The sequence below is a fragment of the Phocoena sinus genome, chromosome 13, assembly GCF_008692025.1.
Source record: "Phocoena sinus isolate mPhoSin1 chromosome 13, mPhoSin1.pri, whole genome shotgun sequence".
NCBI lineage: Eukaryota > Metazoa > Chordata > Mammalia > Artiodactyla > Phocoenidae > Phocoena > Phocoena sinus.
The window spans coordinates 6,793,445-6,805,768 of record NC_045775.1 but is presented as its reverse complement, the minus strand read 5'-3'; the positions used below and the strand labels follow the sequence as shown (position 1 = coordinate 6,805,768).

The following is a 12,324-nucleotide window of genomic DNA, read 5'->3' as shown; positions in this document are numbered from 1 at the left end:
TAGACGTTCTTTGTTGATTTATTTTAGCATTTGTTCATTATGCCACTTGTTTAGCTGTTTTTTTAACTGAAGTCTAGTTGATTTACGATATTGTGGTGGTTTCAGGTGCACGCTTGCTTAATTATTTGTTGTTTGGGGTGGTTTTTTCTTTGCTATAAATAATAAAAGCAGTGTCAATTTTACTGAAAGTTTCTGCCTTGATTTGCTCATTTGCATAATGAGGATGGGAGCGTGACTCGTTACCCACGTGGGCTCATGGGCCCCAGTCCAGGGGCACAGGCACCTCACCAGCCTCTGGGAAAAAGTCCTTTTCTTTCTTTTGCTCCTCTAACCCCCACCCCCTTTGTTTTTTTGTTCTTCTAACCCTCCCAACAGCTGGAAGCCAATTCCCTATATTAAACTCCCTCTGAAGTGCCTAGAATGATTTCTGCTTCCCTGGCACTGGACTGGACGCCTACTGTCTTTGTCAGCTACAGCTGCTGTAACAAAACATCTCAGAGACCAACTGGCTTAAACAACAGAAAATTATTTCTCACAGTTCTGGAGCCTGGGAAGTCTGAGTTCAGGGTGCCAGCGCAGGCGGGTTCTGGTGAGAGCCCTCTTCCCGGCTTGCAGGCAATCACCTTCTCACTGTGTCTTCAAATGGTGGCGAGCCAGTGAGCTCCAGGCTTTCACTTCCTATCGGAGCACTAATGCCATCCGAGGGCTCCACCCCCATGACCCCGTATATACCTAATTACCCCACCTCCAAATATTATCACTTGTGGATTAAGGGTTCAACATACAAACTTGGGGATGGAGGCAAAAACATTCAGTCCATAGCGTTGACTGATATACTTGAGAACAAAACGTGCTTTGTGATTCCCCGACTTCATCTACTTTGCACTTGCTAGTCATACTGCCTAAGGTGCCCTTTCCCCTATTCTTTCCCAAGTGACTCATTCTAACCATTCAGCCCTTTAGCTGAAACGTCACCTCCTTTGAATGACCTGCCCTTATCCTACAATCTAGGTAGATTTACCCCACAGACACATTAATCTCTACTCTGCATCCTGTGTTCTCCCTTCACTGTGCTTGTCACAATTTGTAATTATTTTGTTTCTTTATTTCCACGGCTCCCCACAACCCTACACTAAACCATAAGGTACTTGAGGGCAGAGTCTGCTTCATCATTGAAACTCCAGGGCCTAGAACAGTTCCTGACACAGGGTAGGTGCTAAATGAATAAACGACTAGAGGAAATGCTAAGGATGGCAGACATAAATTGAGATTGTGGATGTGGAGTGCTGTACGAACACAATATAATTTTGATATTGCTTTTAGCATAATTATCACTGGCCTTGTATTATTTCTTACCACTCCTTCCACGGTTCCCTGGGCCCGATGACTGCTCTGAAGATTGGTGAAATTGGTCAATTTTTTCCAGGGACTTCATTTTCTCGCATGCACACCTCTCAGGGCTGAGCTGGAGACGCAGCTGCCAGAGGTTACCATGGCAATGGCTTGACAAGAGAGTCTGGTAGCTGCAGCCTCATGTCTGTGCTGGTGGAAAGGGCAGCTTTGGGTGACAAGGGCCTTGTCCATGGACTTTGGGGTTAGGGGGCAAGGGTGCTGCAATCTCCTCAGGGGAGCCTGGCCCCAAGCCTGTGGTCTCTACAGCTAGGTGTGTGGTTTTTTGAGAAATGGGAACAGAATACCTGTGCTTTAGCAATTAGTGACTGATGAGAAAATACAGAAGGAAGCTAGAGACCTAAAATCAAATCACTTGACAGGCAAATAGTTACGGGGAGGGCAGGAGTCAGCCAGCTCCCTCAGCCAAATCTATCCCTACCTGTTTTTTTTAATTCAATTAAAGATTCTTTTAATTCTATAGTGCTTACAATTTTCAAAAGCTTCACACACATGATTTCATATAATCCCATAATAACCCTTTCCCCCACTACCTCTATGTTGCCCCTCCCCCCTCGGTAACCATTAGTTTGTTCTCTATATCTGTGACTCTGCTTCCTTTTTTTTTTTTTATTTTTGGCTGTGTTGGGTCTTTGTTGCTGTGTGCAGGCTTTCTCTAGTTGCGGCGAGCGGGGGCTACACTTCGTTGTGGTGCGCGGGCATCTCATTGCGGTGGCTTCTCTTTGTTTCGGAGCATGGGCTCTAGGCACGCGGGCTTCAGTAGTTGTGGCTCATGGGCTCCAGAGCGCAGGCTCAGTAGTTGTGGCGCACGGGCTTAGCTGCTCCGCGGCATGTGGGATCTTCCCAGACCAGGGCTCGAACCCGCGTCCCCTGTATTGGCATGTGGATTCTTAACCACTGCGCCATTAGGGAAGACTTCTACTTAGGAAGTCTTTCTTCTTTTATTCACTAGTTTGTTGTATTTTTTAGGTTCCACATTGCTGAGTAGTATTCCGTTCTATATATATGTACCACATCTTCTTTATCCATTCATCTCTGATGGACACTTAGGTTGCTTCCATACCTTAGCAATTATAAATAATGCTGCTGTGAACATTGGGGTGCATCATCTTTTCATACCTCTGCCTGTTTTTGTAAATAAAGTGTTATTGGAACTCAGCCATAACCATTTATTACATATGGTCTCTTTGCTGTTTTTATGCTGCATGGAAGAGCTGAGTATTTGCAACAGAGACTTAATGGCCCACAAAGCCTAAAATATTTACTAACTGGCCATTTACAGGAAAAGTTTACCAACTCCTGGATATGAAGTTTTTGAAGGTCGGGGGAGGAGAGAACCAGAGATAGTTTATATGGCCTTCTGCAGGTGCTTGTGTTTTCTTTCGGAATGCTGTTTTGCGGTGGATTCTTTCATACATTATCGAAGTTACTCTTCACAACAGTTCCCTTTTACCTTTTAAAATTAGAGGAATAATTAGAGTTGCCAGGTGTCTTAGTTTGTTCTGGCTACTGTAATAAAATACCAAAGACTGAGTGGCTTACAAACAACAGAAATTTATTTCTCATAGTTCTGGAAGCTGGAAGTCCAAGATCAAGGTGTCAGCAGATTTGATGTCCGATGAGGACTCACTTCTTGGTGCACAGATGGTTCCCTTTTGCCGTGTCCTCACTTGGCAGAAAGGGCAAGGGAGTCTCTTTCATAAGGGCACTAATGCCATTCACAGGGCTTCACCTTCATGATCTTATCACCCCAAAGACCTCACCTAATACCGTCCTCCTGAGGGTTAGGATTTCAACATACCAATATTGGGAGAGACACCAACATATAATCTACAGCACCAGAGTTAGCAAATATTGCATGGAACATACTTATTCTAAAAACACCTATTCATTGTCTACCTGAAATTCACATTTAACTGGACGTCCCTTATTTTAGCTGGCTGTTGATAACGCACTCAAGATTACACAACCAGTAAGTGGAAAAGCCATTCTTTCACCCAGGGCTTAAAGCTTTAAAAACTATCAGCATGGGTTTGGGCAGACTGTGAAAAAGCCACTGGCTTAGAAGGCAGAACCAGAACTCCTGGGCCCACCACAAACAAGCTCTGACTAGGGGAGAGCCATTTAACTCTCCAAGCCTCAGTGTGTCATACTCATAAAATGGGATAATAAACCCATCTTCCGTATCTCCCTGGTTAAGAATAATAGTAAACTTCTCTAGTCCTCTGAAGGATGACAGTGTAAGAGAGAAAACATCTGGGGGCCCACAGAGGGGAAGTCTCTTGTCTTTCAGAAATAGCTCCAATTCTCCAAAAACATCTGGAAAAATTTTCCCCAGAAACATTCCCCAGAGCATTCTCTGTCTTCCAAATCTGCAGGGCTCAGCAAGGCATCTGCTAACCATGTAGGTGTGGACCTCATTCTTCCCTGATCGCTGTCGGATTCCTAAGTCGAGGCACCCCTTGTGCGGGGGAGGTTGAAGTGACCCCTGACCTCAAGGTCGTCACAGCACTGACCCAAGGGCCAGAGAGGAGTCAGATGCCAAGCCTCCCCCTGCACCCCTCCCTCTGAGGGGGGAATGCGCTCTCTAGGATGGAAATCCCTCAAGCTTGGCCTTGCCCGCTGCAGCTGAGCGCAGGGAACCCCGGTAGCGGTAGCTAGCGGGAACGAGTCCCTTGGGATTCTGCCTGGCAGAATCACCTGTGGAGTTTTCTTCCATTGGAATAAACCTGAGTCCCTTAGTGTGGCCTTCAAGGCCTCCATGGGATAGAAAATGTTATCCCCATTTTGAAGCTGGAGAAACTGATGCTCCGCGAGGCAAACGGACTTGCCCAACGTCTCCCGCTCGTGCTGGGCACAGGCAGGGCAGGCCAAGGTCCCCACCCAGAGCTCAGCCTCCCAGAGGATCTAGGGCCCGGAAAATTCACATGTACCAAACTGGTTCCTGGGGGGCCAGGGTGGGCTGCTTCGGACCTCCGGGAGCCACAGAGCTCCTGGCAGCAGGACCATGTATGATGGGTTCTAATGAGGCTGGTTTATTATTTTTTAAGTTTATTTTGGCCACGAGGTTTGTGGGGTCTTAGCTCCCCAACCAGGAATCGAGCCTGTGCCCCCCGCAGTGGACGCGTGGAGTCCTAACCACTGGAGCGCCAGGGAAGCCCCAAGGCTGGTTGAAATAGAGCGCCAGAGGGGTGCCACAGTCACCCCCCACACCTGGCAGGGAAGCATCTGGAAGCTCTCATTGCTGGTGAATCAGAGAGATGGCCCCTTTACCAAGTGCACATTGAGGGTGCACGTTGAGCTCAGGGGACACCAGCTTTGGAAGCAGGTGACCCCGAGTCCTTCCCCAGCTCCTCTGTTGCTGTGTCCAGCTGTTCCACCTTTGTGGCCAGCTGACTGCTCCATGCTTCTAGTTAGGATCTAAGACAACGTGGAGGGAAGCCACTCCGCCGATCAGAGGACTCGCAAATGCTTCCTTATCATAGAGATTTTACATGTTCGCCGCAGATAAACTACAAAAATAAGGATAACCAAAAAAAAACCACGTAAAAGTCACACATAATCTCACACCTAGAGATTAACCATGTAACATGTTTGTGTATACCTGCTAGAATTGTGTGTGTGTGTGAGTGTGTACACTCTGGAATATCACTTTGGCTGGCACTTAAGTAACCCATCAAAAGAACACGAATCCCCTACCATTAGTTCTGTGGGTTACATCCAGTCATTTACTCCAATAGCCAATGCTATTAGGGGTGAGCATTCTTGTAAATAAATCTTTGAGCTTATTCTCTTAGAAGTAAAGTTTCTGTGGCAAAATGTCCTTTTATGTCACAAAAAAAATGTCCTTTTATGACTTTAATGTATATTTCCATATTTCTTACTTTTGGTTTTATATGCAAAACTGTATTTTTTTGTTATTTTTAATTTGCATTTCTTTTCTCTCTAATGTGGTTGAGGTTTTATTTGAGTGCTTACTGGGCATTTACATTTCTTACCCTGGACATTCTGTCCATTTTGCTATTAGAATATTTTCCCTGATTTATTTCTTTTTTAAGTGTTCTTTTTTTTTTTTTTTGCGGTACGCGGGCCTCTCACTGTTGTGGCCTCTCCCGTGGCGGAGCACAGGCTCTGGACGCGCAGGCTCAGTGACCATGCCTCACGGGCCCAGCCGCTCCGCGGCGTGTGGGATCTTCCCGGACCCGGGCACGAACCCGTGTCCCCTGCACCGGCAGGCGGACTCTCAACCACTGCGCCACCAGGGAAGCCCCGTTGTTGTTTATTAAAGGCTTCCAGGCAGGAAAGACAGGAGCGGAGCCGTGCATGAGGCAGGTTCAGATGACACTGACTGTTCCTGCAGACGCTCCCTACAGGCCTCTGGGAATATCATTGAGCACTTTCAAAAATAAATCCCCCTCCTCTTTCTGAAATGACCAAGATGACTTGCCAAAAAGGGCCCAGGCAGCAAGATGCAGAAAGCAGAACTGGAAATGGCAGGCGCAGAGGCATGTGCTCTGGGCAGCCAGGCTCCTGGCCACGTCCCCGTGTCCCCATGTCCCTGTGGCTCTGTGGTCCTGAGCAGCGTCCTGGCCTCCCCAGTGCCACCTCCCACTTCGGGCTGGGTAGGAGGGTCACGCGTTTCTGGGGGACCAGCTCTCTTTCCAAAACTGCTGACTAATAAGGAGCATTTAAAATAAGAAGCCTGCTTCTTAAAACAAAGCTACAGCTGAATTTATTGAGCCCCTGCACCAGTCCCTGGACATCCCCTGGGGAATCAGAGTGAGTAAAATAGAGCCCCTGCCCTTGAGAGGCCCCCAGGCAAGACGAGAGCCAATAACAAATACCGGACACCTGTGCCTGTGATGGGTCTAAGAGGAAGGGACACGTGGGAAGGAGCATCGGAGCTGGGCTGTCAGAGGGCTAATAGCAGGCAGTAGACAAAGGGAATAGGAGGCAAGGACGCGGGTGTATCCCAGAGGTGCAGTCCTGCTGGAGGCTGCAGGGCGAGGCGGCAGCAGGGGGCAGGATGTGGGTCTGGCAGGGCCGATGGGACCAGAGGTCCAGGGCCTGAGGTCAGCAAGGACTTAGGCACCAGGGAACCACTTGAATGTAGAGCAGGGTCAGATTTGCGTTTCAGGACTATTGTACCAAGGGGCAGCGTGGGCTGGACCCAGGGGGCTGGGCAGGAGATGCTCACTCATCTTGCCCTCTCCCTAGACCTGGAGACCCCCCAAAGGTAGGACAAGGCCTTTCCTGTTTCCTCGATACCAGATCATACCCAATCACGGAGCAGGTGATGGGTAAATATTTACTAAATAGACACATGAGTGACATGAGTGAATGCATCAAGTACACATTTAGACCGATATTTTCTAAAATAAATTCCCAAACCAGAAGATTAATTGCTCAAGGAGGGACAAACTTGCTAGATATTTACTTACTGCTAGTCTGGGCCGGGTCCTCACATACGGGATCTTGTCCAGTTTCACACAACAACCCTCCCATCCCCACTTGACAAAGGCAAAAACCGAGACTCAGAGAGTTTACTCTTTTGTCAGAGACCTTAAATGTCATGGCGGAGACAAAATTTGAAACCAGGTATTTTTATATCAGGTCCACTGTTCTTTCGAACACAGAGCGCACACCTGCATGTAAAAACGTGTATTCTGCATCTCCATTGTGTGGGCGGGAATGTGTGTGTTCACCAGCCATCCTCTGCGAGTTTCCGTTGAACCGCTGTGTAAATGGAGGTGGCTCAGCCCTTGAGGGATTCACGGGAAGCCCCCGGCTGAGGTGTCATCAGAGATAAAGCCAAACGCACACCCAGAGAACCCCGGGCCGGCTTGGTTTGCTAGGAGCAGAGGCTGCTCGGCTGAGGGGAGCATGGATGCTCCAACGGTTGTCTGCAACTGCTTTGCATCTGGAATGTTTTTAAATAAAGTGATTTGCCCTCTAAACATGCGTGCTTCCAGCTAATCTCCTTTCCAAGCAGAACGTGTCATCACCGGGGGATGACAAATCACAGCAAAGTCCAAATGGAAGGGGTCACTCGGGCCCCTCTGGGCCACTCTGCAGGGCTGTCACGGCAGGAAGGTGGAGGCACTGCGGTGACAGGGTGGTGGCCGGAGCGGCCTCTGTGACGGGAACAAGCTTTTGTCTCTAGGGACACAAAGCTCCCGCGAGCTTGAGGACAGACTTGTAGCCTTGCACGCCATCTGCCCCGGCTTCTCGGAGACTTTCCAGAGAGCACCCTGTGGTGACATTGTCAGGGCCCCAAGTGGGGGAACTGGGGTAAGCTGTCACCCGGCACCTGGCCCAGAGCAGGCTCTGGCTCCTGAGGATCCTCCCCACGGCCCTGAAGTGGCTTTGGCCCCCTCATGCTACACAGGGGGGAGCTGAGACGCAGCAGGACCTGGTCACTCGCCCAAGGTCGTGCAAGAAGAAAGTGGCAGTCAGGACTCCAACAGGCTTAGCTGGGTCCCAGGCCCTGGCTTCTGGGAGTCGAGTCAGAGGGCTAGTCCGTGCAGTCCTGTGCCGAGTTCACCCGCCGTATACTCACGCTCCGTGGAGGGCCACAGTCTTTTATCTCTTTTGCTCTCTGCTGTGTCTCAATTTTCTAGAAACATTCCTGGCACATAGTAGGTGCTCAATAAGTATGTATTGAATAAATAACTGGTGGTTATCATTTTTCTGGTTCTTGTCGTTTGGTGAAGAGTGTGGGAAGAGAGCTGTTGAGGAAGGCGCTTGGTCTTTCAGAATTCCCAGAAGCGTGGAAAGAGGTGGACGCTGGGGGAGAAGGGGAGGCGGGGAGCACGGCCTGGGCTTCCTGTTAGCACATCACCCAAGCTGGAGTCACAGGCAGCAAGTCCGATCATGGTCCTCCTGCCGAAACCCCTTCGATGACTTCCTGTGGGCTCAGTGATGGCCCTTACTTAGCACGACACTCAAGGCCTCTGCAAACTCAGCTTTACTGCCTCTCTTACTCACACGTGAGCGGGAGCCACGCGAGGTTACTCTCGTGTCTTCCAAACACAGTCACGCTTTTCTGGCTTTGCTCACTCTGTTCTCTGCTTTGCGTCTGTCTGGTGAACTCCTACTCATCACTCAAGGCCCAGCTCAAATGTCCCCTTCTCTGCCACCTTTTCTGTCCTATCATCTGTTGGTGCCTCCATGTCCCTCTGTTCCAGCCCCCATCCTACTGTGTAGTAGCTATTTGCTTCTTCTGTCTCCCCTTCATAGCCTCATTCATCCTCCTGGTCACAGAGTATGGGTTCAGTGAGCACCTGTTGAATAACTGGGCGAATAATATCATGATGGGAATGCCTGCATGGCTGGGAGGGGGCGAGAAGGAGAGTAAGAAGGGGCCCCTTCCCAGTGGGAAATGCTATGATACATGTTGCTCAGATATTTGAAAATTTTGTGCACATCCTTTCCACTCCAGCTGCCATCTGCCAAAGCCAACTCTTCAAGGTTTGAGTTATCGGATGGACCAGGCAAACCCAGGAGCAGAAATAGATGTTAAAGTGATTTACAGGCTGCAGAGACAGAGCCTGGGGGAAAAAGTTAAAGGATCCAGGATTCATTAGCCCAGGAAGGGGGAGCAGAGGGGGTTCATCCTGGAGATAAGGAGCCTCCTTCACAGACAGCTCGGCCCCTGGGGATGCAGCATGAAGGCTCCCCGGGAGACCAGCCTTCTCCCAGGGGCTGTGCCTCCACCTGCTGTACATCTTCTCACCCTTCCGTCCTCCACCCTCTGGGCCCTCGTAGCCTCTAAACGGGGCTGTGGAGGAAAGCATGAGGACAGACTTTACATCCTGGCCACCACTTACCAACAGGACAAGCCACTTCACATGCTGGCTCAGACACATGCTCAGTAACGGCCAGTTTCTCCCCATCTCCTCCCTCCTCACCACTCCACCCCCAGCCCGCCTCTCCCTGCAGCTGAAGAGGAACGCGGGCAGCCTGCCTCCCGGCAGGCCAAGCCCCAGAGGCCATTGTTTCAGAGAAGAGGCGGAGAGGGCCGGGGCAGAGCGCACCGCAATGCCCTCCTGGGCCCCCAAGCACCCAACACGTATCCACCTTCTCTCCACGCACACGCGTACACGCATGTGCACACGTATGTGTGTGTGCACACACGCGCACACGTATGCGTACACACATGCGCACATGTACACGCATGCAGACACATACACGCATGTGCACACGTACACACGCGCGCCTGCTGCTCCTCAGCTCACCGAGCTCCCCCGTGGCTCTCCTGTCTCCCATTTAGACCGGGAGCTCCCTGAGGGTAGGGACCGTGTCTCATTTTCTGTTTTCCCCATGCCTGGCATCCGACAGGCACCAGTACATGTTCGGTGAATAAATTAATGAGTGCGAGGGACGAGCATCTTGCTCCGTGGTGGTCGCCGTATTTGATGTGTTCTGTGGGATGAAAGGTACATTAAAAACATTTAGAAAAGAGCTGGAGAGTGCAGGAGGCAAGTGGAGGTCTCTAAATCCCATGGCCTTACGGGTGGCATCACGGAAAGGGGCTCTGGGTTTCTGGGGACGGAAATAAGGGTTCTTCTCCCTGCATTATCCCCCTCCCCCCTCCCCAGCAGAAGAGCCAGCAGCCTAGGTCCCAAGCTTTGGAGGCCTTTGTTACAGGCCCCAGAGCCCTCTCCTCCCTGTCCTTTGTTTCCTAGTCTGCTGGAGAAGGGTGGAGAAAAGAGGGCCCCAGGGGCCAGGGAGGGGTGGGAGCCAGTGAGGGTCATAGGACTGTAGGGTCCTGAACCTGCTTGAAGACCCTCGCCCTCAGAAGGGGGCACACAGGGAGGCTGGGCTCAGGGCCCAGGACGCCAGGCTGCAGGCTCAGAGGCAGTGGGGCCTCGGGCTGTGCTGTGCAGCTGGGCCAGTGGACATCTCAGCAGGAGCAGTGGGGATTTTGCACATTGCAGGGTAGGGGTGAGGACCCAGGAGTACTGACAGTGCATTTCTCCCAGTGTGGCAGGGGGGTTGAATTTGGTTTAGGAATACACACGCTCATAATCAAGCCTCACACAGGTCACCCACGATCCCCTTTCCTGAACAGACGGGAGGCTGGGTGTGGAACAGGACCCTCGCCTGGATGACAGCTAGAGAGAAGCAGGGTTTGTGTTTCTCCTCACTTTGCAGGCACATCCTCCCTGGCAGCAGGGCAGGCCCACATTCCCAACCTGATTCTGTCCAAAGTTGAGACTTTCTCCTAGAAATGTCACCAGACTCCCCCTAGAATCACCCTCCCTGTCCTGCTCCAGGAGCCCAAGGCATCCCTGGAGGAGGTTTCCTGCCCACTCTTCTCTGATCCTTACCTGCTCCTGGAGCCCAGAGGTGGCAGGTGGTGGGTGGCATTCAGAGGAGCCCTTCCACTTGTCCGAGGCCAAGCAGGCTCTCAGCAGTGGGCCAGGACTCGACCCAGGCCTCCAGACTCCGAGGTCTGGCCCATCCTGCTGCCCTGGCCTCGACTGCTGGGCAGCTCAGGTTGCCCCAGAGAGACCAGTGAGCTGAGACATGGGATGGGGAGACTGGGGGACACTTGGCTTCCCAGCTCTGGGCGTCAACTGCTAGTTATACTTTCCACTGGTCTTACCACTCCAGGCAGGCCGTCTGTGTCTGTGTCCCTGGTGGGAGAGGGTGTCAGTCAAAACAGGGGACGGTAAGGGGGGCTCAGGGACCCTAACACATGGGTGTTGACAGTCAACCACCCAAATCCTCCCTGGAGCTAGCTGCTCAGAACTCAGTGCCAAGAGCCATGGGTGGGTGGCACTCAGGAACCAGAGGCAGTGGCCTCACCCCAGGCAGCTCCCTCACCCCAGTGAGCAAACCCACAGTATAGGAGCTTGTGTACATGTGACTCTGGCACAAAGAGGCCAACCAAAGCCTCTGAGCTGGGTGTGGTGGGTGTTGGCGGCCCAGTGGTGGTGAGTGGTGGTGACAGGATGCCTCGTTTCCCTGGCAACCTAGTGGAGGCTGTTCCACAAATACCAGCCAGTGGCTGCCGCCGCTGGGCGGCTGGGAGGACTGAGATCTGAGATCCAAGTCTGCCCGGCTGCCACCAGGTGCAGGGGGGCCCTGGCCCCCTCCTCAGCGGCCGTGTTTTTATTTTGTCATTCAGCAAATCCCTTACATCTCTGCGTACCCATCTGCGCATCTTGGTACCGTCTCTGCCAGGAGTGTCCTTTCTCCTTTGACTGGTGAACTCCTCCTCCAACCTCAATGTCCACTTCAAATAGCCCCTCGTATGGTCACATGACCACCCCGAGGTAAGCTCAGGACAGTCAGTGGAAAAGATAAGCTTTATTCAAAAGGCCTCAAGGAAGGTCTAGGCGAGCAGATCAGGACAGAGGGAACAGGTCAGGTCAAGGGCAGGACTTCGGGGTGAATAAACCGTTAAGACTCTCCATCAACTGTCTTTAGAGGCATCGCAGAAGGAACACTATCTTGCCCTGACTGGGTGGCCTGGGACAAGCCCCTTTCCCTCTCCAAGCCCCAGAATCCCCTTTCCTAAAATGGGGACATCAGAGAAGGTAATTCTTAAAGGCCCTCCCAGCGCTGACAACTTCATGACTCTGTGATTCTGGGGTGCCCTTCCCTCTCTCTCTGAGGGTTACCTATCTTCCTGGGGAGCTTACATCCTACCTGTCTGTCTCCCAGGCCGGCCTCTGTCCCACTGGCCTCAGCCTGAGGCAGGGCTGTCTTTACTAGGTTTTCTAGCGTGGGATCCACCGGCCGCTCTCCCCGGAGAGTCCCACAAGTCTCCCCAGTCTACCTGGGGTCTCTGCCACTTCCACCCTCACTCTTGCCAGGATTTTCTCAAGGATCTACAACAGCTACTCCCATTTTTTCTCAGATTCTCTCCAAACTCTTTTCCCGGCCTCAAAAGGATTTTACTCC

At 51.5% G+C, this 12,324-nt stretch overlaps 1 long non-coding RNA gene across 1 annotated transcript; it reads right to left on the bottom strand.

Annotated features, from left to right (window-relative positions):
• Nucleotides 1-8,060: 8,060 nt before the first annotated feature.
• On the bottom strand, nucleotides 8,061-11,220 carry LOC116764469. The gene is made up of 3 exons (XR_004352892.1): nucleotides 10,743-11,220; nucleotides 9,648-9,834; nucleotides 8,061-9,190 (listed from the first exon to the last, which is right to left on the bottom strand). It is a non-coding gene; the product is annotated as an uncharacterized LOC116764469 (long non-coding RNA).
• Between the last annotated feature and the right edge of the window lie 1,104 nt (nucleotides 11,221-12,324).